General features: G+C 41.3%; 1 pseudogene; it reads right to left on the bottom strand.

Annotated features, from left to right (window-relative positions):
• Positions 1-14206: 14206 nt before the first annotated feature.
• Positions 14207-21064, bottom strand: LOC118837199 (annotated as a pseudogene).
• Between the last annotated feature and the right edge of the window lie 5905 nt (positions 21065-26969).

The raw sequence follows: 26969 nt of genomic DNA, 5'->3' as shown, positions 1-26969 counted from the left end.
AATCAAAACGCTCTTTCTATCAACACTCTTCCCGCCCTCCCCAAAGGCGGCCACCAATCAGGAAGGCAGCTCACACCGCCCTTCCCCCTCCCCTCCCTCCGCCCCCCATGCTTAGGAACCTTAGCCCTTTGCCCGCCTTAGCGTGTACATACGGTAGAAAGAGCTAGAACCCTCGGTACCGTCTCACGAGGCCTTCCGCGTGAGAAGTGTGCACTTCGCTCCCGTCCCGTCTTTCCCCGCCTTGAACGGGGATAACTGCCGCAGTAATCGATCGATTAACAATGGCGCCTGCTATCGCATGTGAGTGACACAGCCTCTCTTCTTACTGAGCCTGTGTTCTAATGGGAGAGACCAAAAGGAAATATAAAATGAAAAAAACAAACAAACAAAAAAAAAAACTCGGTCATTGAGGACAGAAGGCACTGGGGGGAGGGGAGGCGGGAGAGTAGAAATGCGAAAAGGCGGCTGCACAAGGTGCTGTTTGACCTCTGCCCTATAGAAAGAGAGGGATTCTGGGAGCCAGAGCGGAGGAAGGCGAGGCACACACCGGGCACGTGTGGGCAAAAGCTCGGAGGGGGGAAATGGCGTGGCCCTTGTTGGCTGGATCTTAGCGTGTAGGAAGGGGCTACAGGGACGGGTTAAGGCTAGTTTGTGTAAGTTTTTTAAAATGTCAAACAATATCTGTAGTTTATAGTTTATCCTTCAGGCAGTAGGAAGCAGGTGGAATTGTTTGCCCGAGAGTCACATGAGCAGGTCCTGAGCCGAAGGTAGATTACTTTGACAGCAGCGTGCAGAATGAGCGAGACATCTGAGGAAGGGACCAACAGCAGGGTGTCGCAGTAATCTGGCGGAGAAGTGAATAGGGCTGTAGCTGTGTGAGAGGAGGGTGTGGGATCCAGGATAATAGCCAGGTTGCAAACCTGAAAGTCTGGAAGAGTGGTGGTGTCTTTGACAGAAACAGGGGAAGTTTGTGGGGAAGGAAAATGAGTTCTGTTTTGCCCTTGTTGAGTTTAAGATGTCTCTGGGTTATCTAGTTTAAAATGTCCAGTTCTGAACCTTGGGAGGAGGGGGAGGTTTGGGGTGTCCCCAAAGTCATAGTTCAGTTTTAAGCATGAGTAATTTTAACAAGGACTTTCGGGATACCCTGTATATCTGAGCCATCTATATAGAGTCGATAGTTAAACCCATGGGAGTTGATGAGATTACCAAGAAAGAGGCTGTAAAGAGAAAAGGCAATCTAGAACCACTAGTGGTGTCTTAAAGCTGGCTCAAACTACCAGCCTAGGTTAAATCTTCAGCGCGAGCTCTTGCACCTTGGAAAATGGCAAACGCTAGAAATCAGGGCTTGATTTATTGTTTTGTAGGTTGCCTAGATTTAAGAAAGCGATGGAAAAAATGTTAATAATGCAGGTTAAACTTAAAAGTGTGTCAAGAGCACATTTTTTTTTCTCAGAGAACAGGTTGTTAAACATTTACCAATGCACAGCTGCCTGAGCCAGTTCAAGCATAGCCCCGAAACACCCTTCGATTAGAGGGTGTAAAGTGAATAATAGATAAGGAAGGGAGACCTAGAAGAAGTGGTTAGGCAGATAGGAGAAACAAAAAAAAAGTCTTATGAAAATTTAGAGAAGAGAGAGTATCTAGTAAGAGAAGGTTAGCATTACCAAATACAAAAAATAGTCAACAAACATTTAGTACACCCTCTGTCCTAGACATTGTGCTAAGATACAAAGAAAGGCAAAAGATAGTTCTTGCTCTGTAAAGAGTTCATAGTCTAATATGGGAAGCAACATGCAAACAACTATTTGCCAACAAGCCATATATACTGGATATATTGGAAATAGTCAACAAAGGGTAGGCAAAAGAATTAAGGGAGATCAGAAAAAACCTCCTATAGAAGGTGGGATTTTAGCTGGCACTTGAAAAAATCCAGGGAAGTCAGGAGGCAAAGATGATGAGGAAAGATGAGGACTGAGAAAAGACCATCAGATTTGGCAATTAAAGAATCAGTGGTAATTGTGGAAAGAAAAATTTTAGTTGAGTGATGAAGTCCAAAGCTAGAGTGCCGAGGGGTAGGGAGAATGGAGACCTCATACATTAAAAAAATTGAGAAATAGAGGAGAGATGGAGGTCAGACCATGAGAAAACATATTCTTTCCGGATGACCGATGACACAAAATATATATATTGTCGATTTGTTCAGACCTTGACTGAGCAGGCACTCACTTTGTTTACGACAGTTTCAATTTTCTCTAAGGCTAAAACAATTGAACTAAATTTCCTTTTCATAAGGATGGGATGAGCTGGATGGCATTACTCTCATTTAAACAACAAAGAATAAAGAGACAACAGTAAACACCAAGCTGCAATACAGGTGACAAAATGAAAATTATGTATAGAAACTAACCTAGAGCCTACCAGAGTCTACTGAAGGGTAGCTGTTTTACCAAGCCTTAATGGGAACAAAAACTGGTTGTGTCACTAGTACTTGCCACAGGTGGAATGGGACAAACAATAGTTGGGCTCAGAGGGCCACTGTGGTTTACCTTTCACAAGTTCAAGTCTTGATCCCTTGGTGGCAGGTGCTCAGGGCATATCTCAGTTAAACCTCCAAGCTGTCAGAAGCCACGTATTGAATCACTGTTGCATAAGTCAAGATATTTTAATTGTTTAAAGACGAGAGAGTCAGATTGCTCTGAGCGCTGTTCAATTCTATGACAGCATGATTAAGCAATAGTGGCAAAATGTCAAGGAAGTTAAGGACTTTGCTGTTTCTGTGTTTGCATTCTAATTCTGCAATATCTATGTTTTAAATTCTAAAATATTTTCCCTCATAAAAGTCCTTGAAATTTACTAAGAATGTACTTTTCAAATCAGATTTGTCAGTTGCTCCAAAATGGAATTTGCCTTGTTCTTCCTCCTCCTGAAATTTGGGCTTTTATAAGTATTCTAATGACCTTATAGTTACATGTATCCTGGTGTAACTAAAGTCTCAAAAACTTATATTGTACATTATGTCTCATATTTTTAAATAAGTTTAATTAATTCAAAAAATTAAGTTTAGCTAAATTTTAGTTTCTTTAGTTTGTCCTAAAAAATCCCCGGAGGGAATTTTTTGCCACACAGGATTTATTAATGCATCTTTCTTTAGCCTCAAATCAATAAATAGCCACTTTAACTCTACATTGTCCTCTTTTTTGAGTCCCTTTTCCTCTTTTACAGTCTATGAGACATATATGCATTCCTAAAAATCACCTCACAGTGCAACATCAAATAATAAAAACCATAGAGCTTATGGGAAATATGGGATTGGGCCATAACACAAATTGATATAAAAAAGATAGGAACCTAATTTAAAAAGTAGCATGGTTTTATACATTTTAATAGTTAAGAATAAATAGTGGTGACATGTATGTCCTTATGCTGCTTGGCAAAAGCATAAACATACAGTTCCTTTATGTGCCAGGCACTGTGATAAGTGATTTACAACTATTATCTGCTTGGATCCTCAAAACAACTCTATGAGGTTTAATTATCTCCATTTTATAGTTGAGGAAACTTAAGCAAACATGTCAAGTGATTTGCCCAGGGTCACACAACTAGGAAGTATATGAGGCTGGATCTGAATTCAGGTCTTCCCTAATTCCAGACCTAGCACTTTCTCCAGCTAGGCGCCACCTAGCTGCTTGCTCTGACAAGTCCGTGACTTTAGGTGGGGTGCATAACATAGGGGGGCCTCAGTGGTGGCAGAAGGTGGGAAGAGGATATGTGGTGTGGTGCAGCTATCCTCTGCCCACAACTCTTACTTCACCAGAAGATATAACAATAAATACGGAACTTAGGTTGGAGATGTCAAATGAGTGTGGGGTGTCACTATTGTTGTTTTAGAAAAGTTCACAAATATAGAAAAATAGAAAAACACAATTTGGTAGGCTAACAGTGGTGTGCATGTGTGCATTCTGTATATTCCTACTTGGCTCAGTTCAACTGGATAAATTTTTCAGTATTTACCTAGGGCTTCTTGCAGACAAAATAGCACATAAGCAAATGTGGAATTCGAGTTATGCTCCAGTGGTTCCTTAATATATGAATTGCTTTGGAACAAATTTGTGTTTTCAAAATAAATGTTATAGCAAAATTGACTATTGCCACTCATCTCTTGCCAAACATCCACACTGGACTACCTCTCCTACTTACCAGCTGCTGAAAGCAAAAGAAAGAAGTCTCACAACTGTGCTGATTGGGCACACCACAAATTCATGATATACAAGCTCAACTTAGCTGTCACTGAAGCAAATCAGTCCTTTTATTTCTCCCAAATTGATTCTCTATCTCAATTCCCACCTAATTATTCCAAACCTTCTTTTCCTTCCTTAAAGCTGGCATACCTCTCCCTTATAGCCCACCTCCTCAGCTGAGGACCTTGACTTTTGCATTAGTGAGAAAATGAGGCCATTAATATAAGCCATCATTTCCTCTATTCTCTTAATCTCAAAACCCCTTGACATCATTTCCCACTCTTTCATTCTCTCTCCCCAGTCTCTGAGAAAGAGGTGACCCTTTTTCTCAGGAATGCCAACACCTCTACATGGGTATTTTATCCCATCCCCTCCTATCTTCTCCAGCAGATTGCATCATCAATCATTTCCTTTCTCTCTTGAATCTTCAGCTTCTCTCTATGTACTGGTTCCTTCCTTTTTGCCTTCAAACTGACTCAGGTTGGGGTGGGGGGCAGAGCCAAGATGGTGGCGTGAAAGCAGGGACTTGTTTGAGCTCTCCCCCAAATCCCTCCAAACACCTATAAAAAGTGACTCTAAACAAATTCTACCAAAAGTAGGGGAGTTAGAGTCCATGCTAGGATTTTCTGGAAGCCAAATCAGTCAAGCTACTTAGTCCAACAGTAGCAAAGGCAGTTGGACATGTGAGGAAACCAGAATGGGGGCTTGAGCTGATAGCATTAGAGAAGAATTATCCCACCCATTTAGGATTGAGATGTAGCTGGCCTCATTCTGAACAAGTGAGCCCAGATTTTCGATGCACGTATATAAAAAATAAAATTTAGGATAAAAATAATCTAATTTCCAAGATAAATAATGAGTTTTACCTCATCAACAATTTATTTAGTGTTTCCATTGATATTTGATGAATGTCTAGCCTCATTTCGTGTTCTTCCCCTTCACACACTCTACGTTCTAGCTATGTGGGATACAAGATTGTTTGTGAAAGCTTCCCATGAATAAATCAAGGTAATACTCAGATAGTACAAATTTAGTTAGGATGTAGACCTCACTAGGCCTAAGTTTTGTTTTCCTGTAAATCATATGATTTAGGGGAAATCAGGTGGTCTCTCCCTCTCCCCCTCCCCTAGCCTACTCGCATGCCGTCATCTTAACATTGAGATTTCCCTATAAGGTAATTCTGTAGTTTCTGTGCTAGTATTGGATAAACTTATTCTGGGATAGATTGTGAGGCCACCTGTCCCAGCAAATAGGGACAGGGGTCCAGCCTCTAGGGGTGGAATTTCTTAGAATTGTTTGTACAAGGTTATATATCCCCTTGCTTGCCTTCTCCCCCTTGCCTCTCTGCACTACCATCCCACCCTGGTAGTGGGAGATGCCCAATTCTCGCGAGACTTGATCAAATAAAGCTTCTGTTTTGTTTCTACCTTGAGAAAACCGAGACACCTCTGTTTTTGTTTATTTTGAGCCTGTGGTTTGCCCCACACAGTTGGGGGCTCGTCCGGGATCCCCTCGATTGGGGGGGGGCGGTTCTCCTCACCAGGGAGCAGGATCCAGCACGCACCACAAAGATTTATTGGGGGTTCCTGGTCCTGGTGTGGGGCTCCACCCAGTTGGGGGAAAATCCCGAAGAGAGGGACTCGGAGGAACAGAAGCTGTGCTAGGTTCCGACATTCCAAAAAGTAAGAGATAAGAGAAAAGTCCTGCCGGCCGGTGTGGTGTGTGTTGAAGTCATAAACAAGTACGCGTACTCTCCGAAGGTAAGCACTCAGAGGTCTGGGGGTGAGTCTGTTGAGTCTCTGACTCGGGGAGTGCGGCGACGGCTCCCGACCAAATTAGGGTGGGATATGACCCCAACGCAAGGATGTTCTCGAGAACACTTCGCGGGGGACTTCGGGGGAGTAGCTGCCCCCTGGGGAGTTGAGGCATGTGTGCCCTCCCCGTTCAGCTAAGTTCTGTTGAGTCTCGGACTCGGGGAGTGCGGCGACGGCTCCCGACCAAATTATGGGGAAAACCAATCTAAGTCTGTGCAGTCGGAGCACAAATGTGAGGTACCTTTAGGCAATCGATTGCAAAATTGGAATGAACGACAAAAGTAGAAAGGAAAATGGCCATAGACAAGAGCTCTTAAAATATTTGACCTAGGTGGGTGGAATGGATTTTTCCTGGTGTTTTGAGGAAAGCTCTCCCAGGGAAAACGAAAAACAAAAAGCTTTTGGATTTCTGTATCTTTGTGTCTGTGTCTGTCTGTATCTGTGCTTCTGTGTGTGTGTAATCTGACACCCCGTAATGTCCACTATCTGGCTTTCTCTCCCTCCCTGACTCCTCCTGGCATGCAGAGGAGCGGGAGGGTGGGGGAGAGAGAAAGAGAGAGAAAAATGTTTTCTTGTTTAAGTTATGTGATGGAAAAGGCAAGGTAAAGAGGAGTGTCAGGTCAGAATTAGAAAGAAATAAGGTATGTGCAGTTTTACAGAGCTTTCATCAAAGTCCACCAGAAAGGAAAGGCAAGAAAGTTTAACCATGTAGGGAAGAGACGTGTGAAGGAAGTTTAAAAAAGGCATAATCTATTTGCACAAATAGTGTGAATAGAGGTTTTGAGAGTGCAAGGTGGAAACTTTTGGGAAGTTGTTTTAAAAAAAAAATGATATATATATATATATATATATATATATATATATATATATATATATATATATGCTCTTTCTGTCTCCTTCCATCCCAGATCTGGCCAATTTGGAATGTGGAGAGATAAGAAAGAAAGCGGGAACTTTTCCCTTAAATTTAAGTGAAATGTGTTACTTCTAATTTGATGCTCAGAATTTATTATGCTATTTGGTACTAAGGCAAATTCGGAAAATGCATAGATATGAAAAAGAGACACTTTGAGCTCCCTAGTATGAGGAGAAAAGGAAAAATCTAGAATGTGTACTACGATGCATTGTAATTATGGTTTTCCAATTTTCAGACTTACGAACTTTAAGTAATGATCCTACAAATAGAATTAGAAAATATTTAATAACATAAAGGTATTAAATAAATCTATAGAGTTAGTAAGTACTTTTTTTACATACAACTACAGAGATCCTTATGTGCAATTTAGTGACCCTTGTTCCTATTTGAATTTAAAAATGGCTTAAAGCTTCCAAAATAGAGAAATATGACCAGAGAATGACAGCCAATCTGAACATATTTTACCCAAAAGACTGTTGCTTATTACATTCCTGAGAAACAGAAATGCTTCCTAAAATAGGAATTAGCTCAATAGATATAGATATTTCTAACTTGCTGTGATTTTCCTAAGCTTGTTACTTGAAAAGTTTAAAAAGTGATTCGGCTGCGAATATACAATAGAGAGTTGGCTCCTTTTCAAAAATAATTACCCCACTGACAATAGCCCTGGACCCCCGGCACCCTGAAGCCCACACTTCTAGGCAATTGCCCCCCCCACTGGAACCTGGAATTTTTGCTCCTAGTCTTCCAAACCCGACAACCCCTGTTAGAAAGTAAAGATCTCTCAGAGACCCTCCTAAATGACTCCTTAGACCTTTAATTCAGGTGCTGGACTCTGCAGCTTCCCAGCACCTTCCCCCCCTTCGCGCCCCCCCCCTTTCAGTCCACAGCTAGGTTCTGCAACTACAAGGAGAGAAGAAAAGCCTCTATGCTTGGTAAGCCTAAAATATGTAATGATTTGGGAATGCAATTAATGTCATCTGAAAATCTTTCTATTTGTACTATTAGTGTACTTCTAAATTGTAGTAAAATGTCCTATATTGCAAAACTTAAGTAACCAAAAATAGTGTTAGACAAAGCAATTATTAATCTGAATTTTGTTGAAGAAAAGAAGACAAAAAAAATGATATGAAAACAATTGTGTAAAACTGGTTAAGTTACTTTCTCAGCCTTAATTGCCGTTTAGAAGACCAGGTATTTTCTACTTTACCTGTAGTTAATGGAAGGTCACAGCTAAAACAATTCAGCCAGCACTTACTCGTAAGATTGTTAACTAGGTTATTTGGGATTACTCTTTTAATGTTAAAGACCAAGAAAGTTCTGAAGAGATAAAAGAAATTATGTCCATCCATCTTTTGGGCTAGATTTGTGGGTGGGTTCTATTAAATCTTATATGGATATTAATTAGGGTAAAGATATTGATTGTTGTGAGTTATTATTGTTGCTGTTCAATTAATCATCAACCCCTCGGCCTGGAAGGGAGGCTGACTATACCTTGTTGACAACGATTCAAATTTCTTAGGCTTCCTTTTTACCTGGGGCAAAAAGAAGTAGTTACTGGCCCAGCACATTTTAAACTGATCTAATTATAACAGGTGATTGCAAACTATTTGTAATGTGAGTGGAACTTAGAAATGCATATTTGAATAATTTTCTAGGAAAAGTGCATATTGTTATTTGGCATTGAGAAATTTATTAACTATATAGCCCCAAGAAAATTCTATTTACTGTAGTTCACTGTTCAATAAGGTGGTGGAATCCATTCCCAGGGGTATTACAAAGATCGCATGATTGTAAAGGTGCTTGGCACAATGCTTGGCGTAGAATAAATGCTATTTGAATGTACACTGTTTTAAGTTAAAAATAATTGCTTCATATTTATTAACTTTATGTGGATTTTCTTCTCTGTGAAGTTTTGGTGATGAGATGAATGATTCTCTGTATCAGGCAGTTCGGGGCCATATCTGACTGAGGCAAAGCCACCACAATGGAAACTAATTGGTTTTGGTTTTCAAGTTTAAATAGATGATAATTGTTTATGATATTGTTATATGTCTAAAATTTTTCTTATTGCATAACTTGGTAAGCAGCTGTATCATCTGTGTTGTTAGAGAAGCAATTTCTTTTACAATCTAAATGTTATTAGGTTAAGAATTGTAATTTAAGAAATCTTCAATTACCAAATTTTGTCTTTAATTGTTTTGCTATCATTTGGGAAATTTGTGAGATCATTAATTAAGCTGTTGATGTTATTGCTTAGAGATAGTATTTACCAGAGTACGTTTAGTTTTGGTTTTTATTCTCAATTATGTGGAAAAGGTTTGGTGATCAAAATTTGGGAATTGTTTAGTGCTTAGGAATTAATAATATCAGGATAAATTATGAGCTGTTTCTGAGAAGGAGAGATTTAAAAAAAATAAAGGGGGGGTTGTAAAATCCTTTGTATGATTTTTAGAAAGCCTCGACCTTGAATAAGTGTACTCAGAGAAACAGCAAAAGATAGCAAACAGACCCAAGGTTTTTCTATTTAACCCCTTCTTGGGGTCCATGTTACTTCTCCTTATTTTGTAAAATTGCCAAGGCACCTGGAAAACTATCTGCATGGGCAAAGTCATCAGCCCCAGACAAAGAACTTCTTTGAGTTATGTAGGTCCTAAACACTGAACTTAGCTTGCTGAGAAATTAAAAGTTTATGTACAATAGATAGAAAGGATTCTAATATTTGGCTTTTACACCACGACAAATTTAAAGTGGAGAACGAGAATATTTAATTAAATCCCTTATGTATGTGAGTCCTGGTAAATCTTTGCTGCTTATTGCAGCTCCGTATCTGACTCTAAGCTGTGACTGCTGGGATTTGCTGTTTAAGGTTAAAAGGCACTTGGGACTATAACTACTTTTGTTTTGAGTTTGAATCTGGGTATAGTTGTCTACATTACATCAGTATCTGAGAGAAATGCCACAAGCTACTCAGAAAGAATGTGATCCATACTGTTAACAGTGGAGATCTGCATTTGGGACAAAAGCCGGGGGGACAATCTTAGCCTCAGTCTAGGATGGGATCCTCCTGGCCTCAGTTTCCCCCTGTGTTCCTTTGAAAAGGAAGTTTCCCACCTATTTCAGAGTGTAGCAATGTGGTGGCAGAGATACTACATAACTGAGGAATCAAAACTATATCTGGATTATAAACAAGGGCCAAGGATGTTTTATCCTGTAATATTTGACATATCACGTGTCCCTGCCTTTTTTTTCCTTCTATAGCAAATTTCTGTGATCAGAGCAAGTAGTAAAAGACATGAGCTCTTTTTGTGTTATCTTACTGGGCAATCTAATATAATTTTATCTAGAACTAGGGCAGGTACAGAAATTTAAACAAACTGCTTAAGGCTCACTTTAAGATGTTCCCTTTGTCTAAAAGGAATCTAAGAGCAGTAGTATTTTCCTATGATCACTCTCTTACTGCTATCAATGTGAGATTCTATTACAACACCTCTTTGACTAAGAAACTTTGTAATATTTAGGAATTCTGCTATAACTAGAAACTTTGTTTGTTATGATGCTTTGAAATTAGTGTTACTGATGGACTTTTGCACCAACTTAGTAAAGCTTTATGAAGAAGAGTAGAAATGCATACAAGCCACTTAGAACTCACTTTGTAGATGTTCCTTAAGCAATGTGAGAATGTTATTTTGTTATTTGATTAATATCATGCATGCTTAAAATTTTTGGAAAATATGGGAGGAAAGGGGGGATGATAAATAATAAAGGATGAGACCTGGCCCACATCGCCTTGGTCTCTCAAGTGTTAGAAAACTTATTATTACCAAAAAAATATATCAATAATCCATGTGAATAGTCATCAATCCAGACAATGCTTTGAGGTTAGAGGTAACCGCCTAGCAGATGAGGAAGCATGGAAAATAGGAGCTATAGAATCTGAACTACCCGACCATTTGCTGGTACTAATTCCCTCTTTTCCTCCGAGTCTTCCTTCCCCAACCTTTACCACAGAAGAACAGAAGAAGGTGTCATCTTTAGAGGCCGAGGAGCGGGAAGGCCGATGGTATCTCCCAGATGGAAGAGAGGTACTGACCAAGTCAGGTATGAGGCAGGTCCTTCACCATTTACACCAGGGCAGTCACTGGGACGTCCAGAACCTGTGCGATGCTGTTCTCATGCGGTATGTGTCAACCGGCCTTTACACCCTAGCAAGACAATTGGTACAGGGCTGCCTTGTTTGTCGAAGGACGAACAGGACTGCTTTGTGCCGAACCCCGATTGGTGGAGGGCCACCAGGTCTTCGGCCGTTTCAAAGCATACAGGTGGACTTTACTGAGCTGCCCCCCATAGGCCGTCTCAAATACCTGCCGATCGTAGTGGACCATCTGGCATCTTGGGTGGAGGCTTTTCCCTTGCCCCGGGCTACTGCCCCTATGGTATGTAAGATTTTGCTGGAACAAATAATCCCACGGTATGGGATGGTGGAACGAATTGACTTGGACCAGGGGACTCATTTTGCGGGTAAGATCCTGCAGCTCCTTATGCAAGCCTTGGATATTACATGGGAGTTTCATGCTCCTTGGCATCCTCCCTCATCAGGCAAGGTAGAAAGGATGAATCGGGAGACCAAGAGACAGCTTATGAAGTTGATGTTAGAAACGCAGTTACCTTGGACTAAGTGTCTCCCCCTGGCCCTTCTCAGAATAAGTACTAAACCTCAAAGGGACGTGGGGTTGTCTCCTTATGAACTCCTATTTGGTCACCCTTATCTAGGAAGAGGAGAAACTTGGGATCCTATATATGAACAGGAAGATAGGTTTTTTAAGGGAATATGTATCTGCCTTGGCAAAACACCTCCGTATTTTACAGACTAAGGGGTTGATCTCTCAGACCCCACCTTTAGGCTTTCCGGTGCATAAGTACCAACTAGGAGACTGGATCCTGATCCAGATGTGGAAGGAGGAAAAGCTTGCCCCGACCTGGAAGGGGCCTTTCCAAGTCCTGTTGACATTGGACACCGCGATGTGGACCACAGAGCGAGGCTGAACCCATCACTCCCGAGTGAAGACATCTACTAAGCCGCCCGGCAAATGGACTATTGAACCCTCATCCCAGGGGGACCCATTAAAAATACATCTGGGGCGTAAGCCTCCCACTGACTGAATGCATGAACCCTGAACCCCTACTTGATCCATAAGATTGCTAATAGCTATAAGTGGAGCTGTGCTCCTTCCAATTTGCCTCCCGTGTATGCTGCAATTGCTTACCAGAATGATAATAAGGACTCTATCAAAGATGATTAAGTTAGAAGGTACAGCCAGTGGATCTGTCAGACTGATGATCCTTAAAGGGGTGGAATGGGAACCAGTTGAGCAGGAGGACCCGCTAGAGCAGACCAACGAGTTGGATCGTGCAGTTGAAGCAGTGTATATGAATTGGCGTGGGAAGCTTTCAACTATGGAATAAGAGGGGGGATTTTGTGTGGGATACAAGATTGTTTGTGAAAGCTTCCCATGAATAAATCAAGGTAATACTCAGATAGTACAAATTTAGTTAGGATGTAGACCTCACTAGGCCTAAGTTTTGTTTTCCTGTAAACCATATGATTTCGGGGAAATCAGGTGGTCTCTCTCTCTCCCCCTCCCCTAGCCTACTCGCATGCCGTCATCTTAACATTGAGATTTCCCTATAAGGTAATTCTGTGGTTTCTGTGCTAGTATTGGATAAACTTATTCTGGGATAGATTGTGAGGCCACCTGTCCCAGCAAATAGAGACAGGGGTCCAGCCTCTAGGGGTGGAATTTCTTAGAATTGTTTGTACAAGGTTATATATCCCCTTGCTTGCCTTCTCCCCCTTGCCTCTCTGCACTACCATCCCACCCTGGTAGTGGGAGATGCCCAATTCTCGCGAGACTTGATCAAATAAAGCTTCTGTTTTGTTTCTACCTTGAGAAAACCGAGACACCTCTGTTTTTGTTTATTTTGAGCCTGTGGTTTGTCCCACACATAGCCAAACTCGAGTACTAATTGTTCCAGGTATTTGACATTTCATCTTCTGCCTCTCTAATTCTCATGAACATAATACATAATGTGTCATGGTCAACAAAATTTAATTTGCTATAATAATTTCCCTCCATTATACATCATCAATTGGGGAAGCTAGGTGTCACAGGGGATAGAAGGCTGGGCCTGGAGTCAAGAAATCCTAAGTTCAAATCTGACCTCAGACACTTATTAGCTGTGTGACCCAGGGCAAGTCCTTTAACCCTGTTTGCCTCAGTTTCCTCATCTGTAAAATGAGCAGAAGGAAATGGCAAACACTCCAATATCTTTGTCAAGAAGGCCCCAAAAAGGGAAACAAAGAGTTGGATATGACTAAAAACAACTAAACAAAATGCATCATCAAAAATAAAGATGGTGAATGGGGTTATAGGGCTGTAGATGGGGTGTAGGGTGTGTTTGGGGAAGACTGGTACCTCTGGTCTGAGGGCTGACAAGCTCTTTTCAGGGCTTCTTTCTACCTTTGGTGTCTACCTGATTCACCCAACTGTCACCCGTGGCTCAAGAAGCTGTAGTATGTGCAGTGGCCACACCCTGGGAAACTGTTTGGGTAAATGAGCTAAGCAAGGTTGAAGGTAACTGAAGAGTCTCAAACCCTTAGGGGGTTGTCTACCCCAAGCAGGTGAAGACTTCCCTGGTGAGATGGGCAGATGAGAACAATTTGTTCCAACAGCCATGAAAGTGGCTGAAACTGGCACTAGGGAGCACTTAGAGCTTGGTTAGACATCAAAGACATCAAGGTCATCCACTGTATCCAGAGCCTTTACCAATTGTCTTGGCTTTTGTCTTGCCCCTGAACTTTAATGACTCTGGAAGAGAGAGTGAGGCCAATGACTTGGGGCAACTCTGCCTCACTTAAGTCTAATTTATGCACATATCAAAAGACATCCACCATATTATTTTACCATTTTTTTAAACTATCTCAAAGTCTTGTGGTGACAATCAAGTGATGAAGCAGCAGGTTCAGACACATTGGGAGTTGTAGTCATAACCCTGTACATAGGCAGCCCAGGCCATAGGGTCATCTTCTCACTGACCTGAAGCAGAATTGGGATTCTGCTGCCCCCTGGGTATCTAAGCAGCCATTTTTAAGGATCACACTGCTCACCTCCTGGTGTGAGGAAGCAGCTAGAAAAGGTGCCCTAAAAATTGTTCTGCTTCACCCAATGCTGGATTGCTTAGTGTGGCAGGCAGGGATCCCACACTGTAGTCAAAACACAAAAATATACAAAAACTTTTGCAAAGATTCTTCCATTTACTACTGGTACATGGAATATGTGCATATTTATAGATAACACAAATCCAGTAGACCTGAAAGACAAACAGCTCTTGCTGTGAGGGAACTTAGCAGATAGTGCATCCAAATAGCAGCCCTGAGTTAAACAAAGCTAGCAAATGAAGGCCAGCTTTTTGAAATCAGAGCTGGATACATATTTTTCTGGAGTGGCTAAAGTGAAAGGGAGCACTATGAAGCTGGTGTAGGTTTTGTAATAAAAATTAATCTAGTCAACAAGCTTGTATGCCTACCAAAAGGAGTGAAAAACAGACTCATGATAATGCAATTGCCCCTTGCAGGAAAGCACCATGCCACTATCATCAGTTCATATGCTCCCACCATGACAAATCCTGATGATGAGGTCAAAGAAAAATGTTATGAAGACCTAGGGACCCTCATCATCAATATCCTAAAAGAGGACAACCTTAAAATTCTGGGTGATTTTAATACTAGAGCAGGCCATAGACATGGCAGGGAGTCCTTGGGAGAAATGGAGTTGGAAACAGCAACAGCAGTGGTCACTTACTAGAGAAGACTTGTGCATCTCATTACCTTCTCATCACCAATATTGTCTTCTATTTAACTAAATGTAAGAAAACTTCATGGATGCACCCTCACAGCAAACACTGGCATTTAGTAGACTATGTCATTGTAAGGAGACAGACAGGATGTGAGAGTGACGAGGGCAATGTGTGGTACAGAGTGCTGGACTGATCATAGACTTATCCTCTCCAAGCTAAATATTTTTTTTTCAACAAAAGCTGCAGCCACAAGGCAAGACAACTACCAAAAGACTTAATGTTAACAGATTAGAGAGCTTCTCCAAGTCAGAACAGTTGGAGCAAAAGCTGAAGTAGCCCATGGTTGACAACAGTGGAGCAGAAAAGGAGTAGACAGCTTTCAGAGATTTGATGTATAGTACTGCATTTACTCGTCTGGGTCAGAACTCTGCAAACATCAAGACTGGCATGATGAAAATGATGGGGAAATTCAGAAGCTGGTAAATGAAAAATGAGAACTACTCAGGGTTTACCAGAAGGATAGTTCATCCATCTCAAAGAAGGCAGCATTTAACTCCATCAAAATAAAGTGCAAGAGAAGCTTAGACAAATGCAGGATTCTTGGCTCAGTAAGAAAGCAGATGAAATTCAGTTTTACGTTGATAGTAACGAGCCAAAGTGCTTTTATGATGCCCTGAAGACTATAGGCTAAGGACCTATGGTGCATTTCAACTGTTCAGTGCCAATTAGTGATAAGAACACAATCCTGGAAAGATGGGCTCAATACTTCAATAATGTTCTCTACAGGCCATCATCAATTGATGCTGAAGCCACTGACCATTTACCTCAGGTTGAAGGCAATCCCTCTTTAGCCAAATTTCCAGCTGATAAAAGGTTTCAAATGCCATTAGGCTCCTCACCTGTGGCAAAGAGCCCAGTGTTTATTCTGTTCCAGCTGAGATTTATAAGACAGAGAGTCCATTGCTCATACAAAAGCTGATTGAAATCTTCTGGGTTATCCCTCAGGAGTTCAAGGATACCTCCATTGTCCATCTCTATAAAGGTAGAGGATTGTCTTGTGACAACCTTGGGGGGAGGGAATCTCTCTCAGTCATTGCTGGCAAGATTCTTGCCAGAGTTCTCCTTAATAGGCTGATCCTTCACCTGGAAGATGGTCATCTCCCTCACTTCCAGTGTGGCTTCAGAAAGGGACAAGGAATGGTTGACATGGTATTTGCTGCCTGACAACTCCAGGAGAAATACCAGAAGTAGAACTGAGGTTTGTACACAACATTTGTTGATCTGATCAAGTTCCTTGATACTGTCATTTGTGAAAGTCTGTGGAAAATTATGGCAAAATTTGGTTGCCTGGAGAAGTTCATCATTATTGTATGTCAGTTTCATGACAGAATATTTGCGTGGGTTCTGGATAATGGATAGTGCTCTTGTGTTTTCCCAGTCATCAATGGAATGAAGCAAGGCTGTGTGCTTGCTCCTGTGCTTTTCAACATGATGTTTTCAGCAATATTGTCAGACCCCCTTCAATGAGGATGAAAATGACAAGGTCAGCTACTGCACTGATGGTAAAATATTTAACCTGAAAAGGCTTGAAAGTCCAAGACTAAAGTAGAAGAAGAGTTGGTGCATGATATTTTTGTTCACAGATTATTGTGCACTCAGTGCAGCCTCTAAAGCTGAGTTGCAACAAAGTATGATTGATTCTCTGCTGCTTGTGCTAATTTTGGCATAACAATCAACACCCAGAAAACACAGGTTCTCTACTAGCCAGCACATACCATCCATACATGGAACCATTGATTACAGCTAATGGAGAAATTTTGAATACTGTGGCTGGCAAGATACTTTCCAGAGATGTACACATAGATGATGAGGTTGATGCATGCATTGCCAGAGCCAACTCAGCGTTTGGGAGGCTCCAAAGGAAGGTGTCGGAGAGAATAAATATTAGATTGCCCACCAAACTGAAGGTCTACAGAGCTGTTATGCTGACACTGTTATATGCCTATGAAACCTGAACAATATACCAGCACCATGCCAGCAAATTAAATCACTTCTATTTGAATTGTCTTAGGAAGATTCTGAAGATCACCTGGAGAGATAAGGTACTGGACACTGAAGTCCTTTTTTGAGCTAAATTGCCAAGCATTTAAATTCCACTACAGAGTGTGCAACTCTAATGGCCACGTTGTTCAAATGCCAAACGTTTGCCTAAAAGACTATTTTATGGAGAACTCACACAAGGAAAGTGCTCACTACTCTTAAGGTCTCTCTGAAGAACTTTGGAATTGATTTGTGACATAAGAGACACTGGCAAAGGACCACCCAGCATGGTGTGCCCACATCAAAGAAGGCACTGTGCTTTATGAGCAAAGCAGAATTGCAGCAGTTCAAAAGAAATATGAGATGTGCAAATATAAAGACATCTCCACTCTACAAGTTCATATGGACTATTTGTGTCTGACCTTTGGTAGAGCCTTCTGAACTCATATTGGTCTGATCAGCCAAAGTTCATAACACTTTACCTTGACTCCAACATAGTGATGTCATTTTGGTCCTCTTTGGGAACAAAGGACAGCAACCATACCATACCAGGACTGTAGATTGACACACTCCTTCCAGGACCAATGGTAATAAATTTGACCATGGTTCATGGTTCCAGAACTAGAGAGGCAGGGAAAGAAAGGGTATTTATAAAAGCAAGTTTATCGGTAGGAGGTTGTGGAGGAGATGGACAGAGATAAGAGAGAACATAGACAAGAGGTGTACAAGATGGGCCAGCATACGTAAGCTGACTGGCTTTCCTGAAGAATGAATGAGTAGATGTAGGCCCTAAGAATCTCATAATCCTGCAAGATTGAATCAGCCACGGTACTCAAATCTTCTGTCCCTCCAATTTGGGGGATGGGGCAGAGCTATGAACTCTAAAACCTCCACTTAAGGAGGGGTAAATTCCCTGAGGGCAGGACCAGTTTTTTCAGATCCTAGAGAAGTATTGCTCCATGGTAAGAATTTTCCTATATTCTTGATTATGTAGTTCATTACTACCACTTGGGGACAGCTAGATGGCAGTTGACAGAGTGCTGGGACTGGAGTAAGGATGACCTAAGTTCAAACCTTAGACATTTGCTAGCTGTATTATCCTGGGCAAGCCATTTAACTGTGTTTACCTCAGTTTCCTCATCTGTAAAATGAGCTGGAAAAGGAAATGGCAAACCACTTTAGTGTCTTTGCCAAGAAAACCCTAAATAGGGTCATGAAGAGTCATGACTAAAACAACTAAACAACAAGTATCCCTTGCCCTTCTCCATGCTCCTTTTTTGCCTGTTTGCCATGACATCTTTCTGGATCCCTGCCTTCCTAATTTTCTGGGTGTCAGTTATCTCTAGGAGCTCCAATTCCCTTTCTCTTGAGGATGGATGAGAAGTCTCTGTAAACACCAAGTCCTTGAAGATTATACCTGTTGTAAGATCCTGATCTCTAATTACAAAATATCCCTTTTCCTCTGTGGGAGCATTCTTCAGTGGGACCCCCTCCCATCACTGAACCTATGTTTACCCTTTTCTTTCCCTGTTTCAGTCCTTCCTTTTGACTCCTTATCCTCATCCATTCTCCTACAGTCCTTCTTCTTTGGGAGAAGACTACAGACTATATGAGTTAATTTCCCTTCATTTGTTAACCTTTGGTTTAATTATGGTATGTTACATATTCCCCTCCATTTTCTTCCTCTTCTTTTTCATGTGCTACTCATTCTGCAATACAATCCCACAAAACAAAACAAAACAAACATTCATCCACCTATAGGCAGGGTATGATAACATTTCAAGTTTGGGTCTCCACTATCATTTCTTTTATATAATTTCGACTTTCTCTTTATATTCTTTTTAGAAAGGAATCTCCCAATAGTTATTTTGTTATCGTTTTTCTTAACCCATGGATGTCTTCTCTTTTGAGTTTTTTTTCTCCTTTATTTGATGTGATAATTTATCTATTCCTTGTTTGGTTTCCTTTAACCTTTCTTGTATCTCTATTGTCTCTTGTGTTTGCAAAGCAAAAATTTTTTTCAGGTCCTGGGTTGCATCTTTTTTTGGGTGAGGGGCATGTCTGAGTTTCTTTATTAACCTGCATATAACAGAACATGTACACAGTATAAAAATGAACAGAGAATGAGAGATATAGGCTTAACACAAATATATAACAGATACACCTTTTTTTAATCATGTATAGCGAGTTGCTTGGAAAAAAACCAGTTCTGATTGTGAAAGTTTATTCTTTTATAATTATTCCACTAAAATTATACAAAGTACATTCAATACTTGAAAATGGTGGTAGGGTGCAGAAAGGAGTGGCCCTGTGTGGTATGGTACTATCATCAGGGTTGGCAAATTTGACAAAGGAAACCCAGCTGTGTTTTGGGAGAGAGCAGGAAGAGTGTCCAGTTGTAAAAAAAAAAAAATGAAAAGGCTGATTTGTTTTAAAAAACAAAACAAAACAAAAACAAAAACCAGCAGTGAGGAAGCCTAGTGCACACGCACTTTCCTTGGGGACTGTGATGAGGTTTAGTTGACATGCTGATGCTGGTCTGAGGGGAAAGGAGGTTGCTGGAGGCTGCACAGGCTCAAAGTTGCTAGGTGGCAGGTTTTTATGTTTGAAATACTACACAGCTTGCTGGGGCAGCTCTGCCAGCACAGCTTTTAGCTAAGATTTCTTTTGGTGCATTGCGGAATTCTCGAAAGGGCACAATGTCCCGGGCTGCCTCCTTACCAGTGTGGGAACGCAGAGCACGAGTATCACCATCCAGGAACTCCATGGCAGCAAAGTCAGCATTGCCTACACCCACAATAATGATGGACATGGGCAGCTTGGAAGCCTGTACCACTGCATGACGGGTGTCATCCATATCGCTAATAACTCCATCAGTGATGATGAAGAGGATGAAATGTTTCATGGCTGACTGTTGCTCCATAGCATGAGCAGCAAAACAAGCTACATGATTGATGATGGGGGAGAAGTTGTAAGTCCATAGAAGTGAATATGGGGTAGGCAGGCTGAATATGCCTAGGCAATGCCATCCACACGTGAGCAGAAGGGGTTGATAGTAAGATCATGAGAAACCTTCCAGTCTGGGAGTAATTGGGAGCCAAATCCCAAAGCTAGTAACATTTTATCCCTGTCATAATCCTGAATGATCTGTCCAACAGCCCAGATGGCTGACAGGTACTCATTAGTGCCCATGGGGTTGATGTAGTGTAAAGAGGAGAGATCTTGGGGGTTCCTATTGGAGGCTGTGAAGTCTATCACGACAGTAAACATAAGCTGGCATCCTCCAAGGCTATAGTCTAGGAAAGAATAGTCCCAGGTTATCTTACAAGAGCAGATAATGATGATGCCCGAGTTTTTATAATTCTTCTTCTTTTGTTTTTTTAGGGTTGATACATTCTACCTCTAGCAGAACACCATCTCAGGCCTCACACCTCTTCACCACTGAAGTCTGGAGCTCACCAATGAAGTCATGGCCACCATCATTATCATAGTCATAGCACATGACCTGAATAGGCTTCTCCAAGTCTCTATCACATAGGGACACCAAAGTCACAGTAAATGGTTTCCATACAGGATCCAGAGTGTACTTTATCACCTCTGTCCAGTGAACAAGCATCCATTTGCCATCACCTCCTGGCTAAACTCTTAAAAGTGGGTCTGATTTCCCAAAGAGGTCCATCTTGTCTGGTTTCCTGCCTGCCATGCTCAGCGTGATGACTCAGTTGTCTGATAGTTCCTGGGCAGTGATCATGATCAGGCCCTTTCCTGCTGGCTTCTCATTCATCAAGACCAGGGGCCGGATGATTTTCTGACTGGAGATGATCATGCCCAAAGTGCAGGTGAACTGGCCCAGGAAGTCATGCTCATCTAGCAGCAGATTCCACTTATCCTGATATAATAGGGCAAACTTGAGCTTCTGTACTTCCTTAAAGTGATAGTCAATGACAAACTTCTTGGCAAATGCTAGGTTCACATGGTTGATAGCAGTTTCTGTCCTGTCAAACTCATGTCACTTGCCATTGTTCTCAGTGAATAAAACACAAAAGGGGTCAGATTTGGAGGTGACATCTCTGTACAACAGGTTTTAGCCACAGACAGAGAGTTCCACCTTGCACACACAGTACTGGGACCCAATGGGCCCTACCAGCTCCCGTTGTGTAGGCCATGACTGCTGGGAGCAGCAGTGGTTCCAGACAATCGATCCTTGGTTCTGGGCTCCTAGATACCTGCTGCAGACGCCCTAGGTCTGCGGTGCTGCTTCCAGGTCATGGAGTGATCACTGCAACCCCTAACCGGTACCTCTGGGGCAGCCCCGAGGGGATCGCTCCCTCTGGCCCAGGAGCCACAAGACTCCCAGCCACAGCTCTGGACCAGGACAGAGCTCACGCAGCAGCCCACAAGACCGTTTAGCTTCTTAGTTCCAGGCCTCCCCTGCATCTTGAACTCCTTTGCCCTTCCTTCTGTTCCCTACAATTTGTGCATCAGTCATGGAGAGTTTGTGTATCAGTATTTATACTTAAGCAAATGCTTTCTTAAACATTTGTTGCCACTGAGGTGGCAGGTAAAAATGATAACAGCTAAGTACAGCTATGTCTAACCAAGTTTGGGTAAGAAAACATGTCACATTCCCAGCTAAATTCTTTGTTTTCATATTTTTATTATTTAATATTTTTAGTTTTCAACATTGATTTCCACAAGATTTTGAGTTACAAATTTTCTCCCCATTTCTACCCTCCCTCCCACTCCAAGATGGCATATATTCTGATTGCCCCCTTTCCCAGTTTGTCCTCCCTTCTGTCACCCCATTCCTCCCCCCATACCTTATCCCCTTGCCTCTTACTTTCTTAAAAGGCAAGATAGATTTCTATACCCCATTGCCTGTATATCTTATTTCCCAGTTGCATGTAAAAAGAAATTTTTTTGAGCATTTGTTTTTAGAACTTCAAGTTCCTTCTTCCCTTCCCACCCACCCTTCTTGAGAAGACAAGCAATTCAACATAGGCCACACATGCATCATTATGCAAAACACTTCAATAATAGTCATGTTGTGAAAGACTAACTATATTTCCCTCCTTCCTATCTTTTCACCCTTTATTCAGTTTTCTCCCTTGACCTTGTTTACTTTTGACTACCTCCTCCCCCAATCTGCCCTCCCTTCTATCTTCCCCACTTAACCCTTCCCCCCTACTTTCCTGTGAGGTAAGATACCCAGTGAGTGTGTATGTTATTCTCTCCTTAAGTCGAATCCAATGAGAGCAAGATTCACTCATTCCCTCTCACCTGCCCCCTCTTCCCTTCCAACAGAGCTGCTTTTTCTTGCCACTTTTATGTGAGATAATTTACCCCATTCCATCTCTTACTTTCTCCTTTTCCCAATATATTCCTCTCTCACCCTTGATTTTATTTTTTTAGATATCATCCCTTCATATTCAACTCACCCTGTGCCTTCTGTCCACATATGTGTATATTCTCTTCAACTACCCTAATACTGAGAAAGATCTCATGAGTTAACAATATCATCTTTTCATGTAGGAATATAAACACAATGGTTCAGCTTTAGTAAGTCCCTTATGATTTCTCTTTCCTGTTTACCTTTTCATGCTTCTCTTGATTCTTGTATTTAAAAGTCAAATTTTCTATTCAGCTCTGGTCTTTTCATTGAGAAAGCTTGAAAATCCTCTATTTTATTGAAAATCCATATTTTGCCTTGGAGCATGATACTCAGTTTTGCTGGGTAGGCGATTCTTGGTTTTAATCCTAGCTCCTTTGACCTCCGGAATATCATATTCTAAGTCCTTTGATCCCTTAATGTAGAAGCTGCTAGAGCTTGTGTTATCCTGTGTTTCCACAATACTTGAATTTTTTCTTTCTGTCTGCTTGCAGTATTTTCTCCTTGACCTGGGAACTCTGGAATTTGGCTACAATATTCCTAGAATTTTCTTTTCGGGATCTTTTTCAGGAGGCAATCGGTGGATTCTTTCAATTTCTATTTTACCCTCTGGTTCTAGAATATCAGGGCAGTTTTCCTTGATAATTTCTTGAAAGACAATGTCTAGGCTCTTTTTTTTGATCATGGCTTTCAGGTAGTCCAATAATTTTTAAATTATCTCTCCTGGATCTATTCTCCAGGTTAGTGGTTTTTCCGATGTGATATATCACATTGTCTTCCATTTTTTCATTCTTTCGATTCTGCTTTATAATTTCTTGATTTCTCATAAAGTCACTGGCTTCCACTTGCTCCAATCTAATTTTTAAGGTATTTTGGACCTCCTTTTCCATTTGGCTAGTTCTGCCTTTCAAGGCATTCTTCTCCTCCTTGACTTTTTGGATCTGTTTTGCCATTTGGGTTAGTCTATTTTTTAAGGTGTTATTTTCTTCAGTATTTTTGGGGTCTCCTTTAGCAAGTTGTTGACTTGTTTTTCATGATTTTCTTGCATCACTCTCCTATCTCTTCCCAGTTTTTCCTCTACTTCTCTTACTTGCTTTTCCAAATCCTTTTTGAGCTCTTCTATGGCCTGAGACCAATTCATATTTCTCTTGGAGGCTTTGAATGTAGAAGCTTTGACTTTGTTGATTTCTTCTGGCTGTATGTTTTGATCTTCTTTGTTACCAAAAAAAGTCTGAGTCCTTTTTCGCTGCCTGCTCATGTTCCCAGCCAACTACTTGACCCTTGAGCTTTCTGTCAGGGTATGACTGCTTTTAGAATGGAGAGTACTTTGTCCCAAGCTTTAGGGGCCTTGAGCTGCTGTTTTCAGAGCTGCTTCTACTCCACAGTCACTGCAAGCTCTGCCACACCAGTGCTCCTCCTCTCCCAAGAACTGCCAACTAGGACTGTGAGTCAGACCCAAGCAGGGCAAAGCCACAGAACCCTGCCCCTGCACCAGCAAAGCAATCCCTGCACTCCCGCTCTGATCGGCTTGACTCCTCCCACCAGGTGGGCCTGGGGCTGGAAGTAGCCTCTGCTGGAGCTCTGGAAGCAGCCACTGTGCCACCTCCTCCACTGTCCCCAGGGCTGGGGCCAGACTGTGCACTTCTCTCACCCAGATCCAGCAGTTTTCCCACTGACCTGCTACGTTGCCTTTGGCGTTTGTGGGTTGAGAAGTCTGGTAACTGCCACAGCCCAGTGATTCATGGCCCTGATACCTGCTCTACCTGACTCTGGTCTGGTCTGTCCAGGCACAGCCCACGCTGGGCTGTGCTCCACTCCCAGCACAGTGTGATGGACCCTTCCCAGCAACCATCCAGGCTGTCTTGGGCTGGAGATTTGTTTCCCTCTGTTACTTAGTGGGTTCTGTAGCTCTAGAATTTGTTCAGAGCCATTTTTACAGGTGTTTAGAGGGATTTGAGGGAGAGCTTAAGCAAGTCCCTATTTTCCAGCTGCCATCTTGGCTCTGTCTCCCCACCCCCCCAGCTAAATTCTTACACAATTACTTATAGAAAGAAACTCATCAGGAATTAATACATAACTTTTGTCCTGGAGATGCTAAGTAAACATTACTCCATGTATAGCCTTATTTTCTCTGGGATATCATATTCTCTTCTTTTGGAGAGGGGGGGAGTCATGCAGAATCATCCTGTCTTACCACAAATTCTGTAGGAACAAAGAGTTCATTTACAGTGGCATACATTAATTCAGTATTGTAGATCCTGGCTTTCAGTAGCAATGTTAGAGGTTAACAGCATTCTGGTAATAGTCAAGTCAAGTCATTAAGCATTTATTAAGTACCAACTATGTGCCGGGAATTGTATTAAGCCCTGGGAATACAAAGAAAGGCAAAACCAGTTCCTGATTTCAAAAAACTTAATCTAATGGAGGACAACAATGTGCAAACACCTATGTGCAAACAAACTGTATATAGGATAAATTGGAGATAATGTCAAAGAGAAAGCACTAACATTACAGGTCATCAGGAAAAGGCTTCTTGCAGAAGATGGGATTTTAGATGGGACTTGAAGGAAGTTTGGCCTGTACCATAGTCTGTTCTGTTATCTGTACCTCAGACTTGACATTCTCCACCCATATCTATTAAATTGGCAATTATTTAGCTCCCTGCTCAGATAGTCCAGAACGGATAGACTCCGTCTAGTATGGCCATCACTGCTTCATATCAGAAGTCCATTCAAGTCTTCAAGGACACCAAAACCTACAGAAATTTGAAGAATTCCGGATAATGCTTGTCTATCCTGCAAAGTCTCCATGGTAATGACTCTAGGTGGGGTGGGACAAGTACAGTATTGCACAAATTTCACAAATTTTCTGGGTGTAAGCAAAGATTGGGGCATGCTAAATTTTTGTTTGCTGCCATGCATTCTCAGCAGCTTACAGCTTACATCTTCTTTAAGGCTTCATATAACAGACATTAGATAAGAAATACTGAACAGGCAGATTTCAGAAAAACCTGGAAAGACTTGTACAAACTGATCCAAAGTGAAATGAACAGAACCAGGAAAACGTACACAGTATCAGCAACATTGTGGGATAATCAACCATGTATGACTCAGTTCTTCTCAGCAATACAGTGATCCAAGACAAATACAAAGGTTTCAGGAAAGAAAATGCTATTCACATCCAGATAAAGAACTAATGGACTTAATGCACATCGAAGCATATTTTTTCACTTATTTCTTTTTTGTGGTTTTCATTCCTTTTGATCTATTTCTTCTTTCACAATTGTGACTAATGTAGAAATATATTTTACATGATAGCACATGTATAACTAAATTGCCTGCCATTTTCAGAAAAGGGGAGAGGAGAGAGTGAGGGAGAAAAATTTGGAACTCAAAATCTTGTAAAAATAAACACTAAAAATTTTCTTGACATGTAATTGAGGGAAAAAAGCAAAATCCTATTAAAAAAAGCATCTTCAGAGAGCAAGAAAAAAATAAAAATAGAAAAAAATCCAGACACATTAGAGTAACAACTAGCAAAATTATATAACTTTGAACAATTACAAAGGAAATATTGGTGATGAATTCCTATTTCCTCACCACCTCCAGAAGAATGTCAGTGGTTTCATTGATAGTGTATTTTTTTTATTATTATTGGTATTTATCCAGCAGGGGGCATCATCACCTTAATATTCATTCGCTATAATTTTTATTCCTTTATTTTGAAAAATGAGTTCTATTTTTCTGTCAGTTACAGATTGTAGGAGAGGGAAATGGAAATAGTTCAGTCCTTTTCTTTGTCTATCCAACTTCTTCCCACCTCTTAGGGATTAACCTCTGGACTTAATTCTTAAATGTGTTTCCTTAAATTTTACTTTCTGACCCATGTTTTCCATAGTCCTTTGTCCTGTAATAATGATAACAACAACAAGAATAATTCACATTTGGTTCCCTCACAGCAACCCTGTGAAGTGAAGTAGAAAGACATTGGTCTTACAATTGGGGTCATGGAGTCAGAAAATCTGGGTTCAAGACTTGATTCCAACATTGATTCTAAGTATGGCAATGAGTAAGTCATCTCACCTGGTACATAGCAAACACTTATTAAATTCCTATTTTACTTGACTTAACTTCTCCAAGCCTCAGTTTTCTTATATGTGCAACCTGGGTTTGTCCCACCCACAGAGTCATTATCATGGAGATGTGGTGACCCAGGCAGTTTACCCAGAGTTCCAGAGGTTTCTGGTGATGTTGCCCTTGACTTCTGAGAAGGAAAAATCCATGGGCCTCCTGGCATGGGAGATACCATGTGGAGCTGACAGAACATCCCTGGGATTCCAATTCTGGCTCACGCAAGTGTAGAATAAAATGATAGATGACCAGAACATTGGAGGTAATTGGAAGGCAAGAACAAACCTGGACCTAAGTTGCTGTCCAGGTATGAGCTGGGAGAAATAAAATGGTAACTGGCACACTGTGGGGCCAATGAAAAACATCAGTCCGATAGCAACACCTTTCTCTGTCCTTTCCTCCCCCTCCCCACCATTCATTCAGGGAGTGTTAAGGATTTTTTTTCTCCATTTGCCAGCCAATCTCCAGTTTCAGTTTTGCCCCTCCTCAAATGGTAAACAAAGCTGCAAGTATTTAGAGGTTCAGTTTCTCTGCTTACTTTCATGTCTAAGCTATTTAAAGTGTTACTAGAAAAACCTGATGGTA

This window comes from Trichosurus vulpecula, chromosome 2 (assembly GCF_011100635.1).
Source record: "Trichosurus vulpecula isolate mTriVul1 chromosome 2, mTriVul1.pri, whole genome shotgun sequence".
Lineage (NCBI taxonomy): Eukaryota > Metazoa > Chordata > Mammalia > Diprotodontia > Phalangeridae > Trichosurus > Trichosurus vulpecula.
The sequence above is the reverse complement of the archived record's forward strand: the minus strand, read 5'-3'. Positions and strand labels throughout refer to the sequence as shown.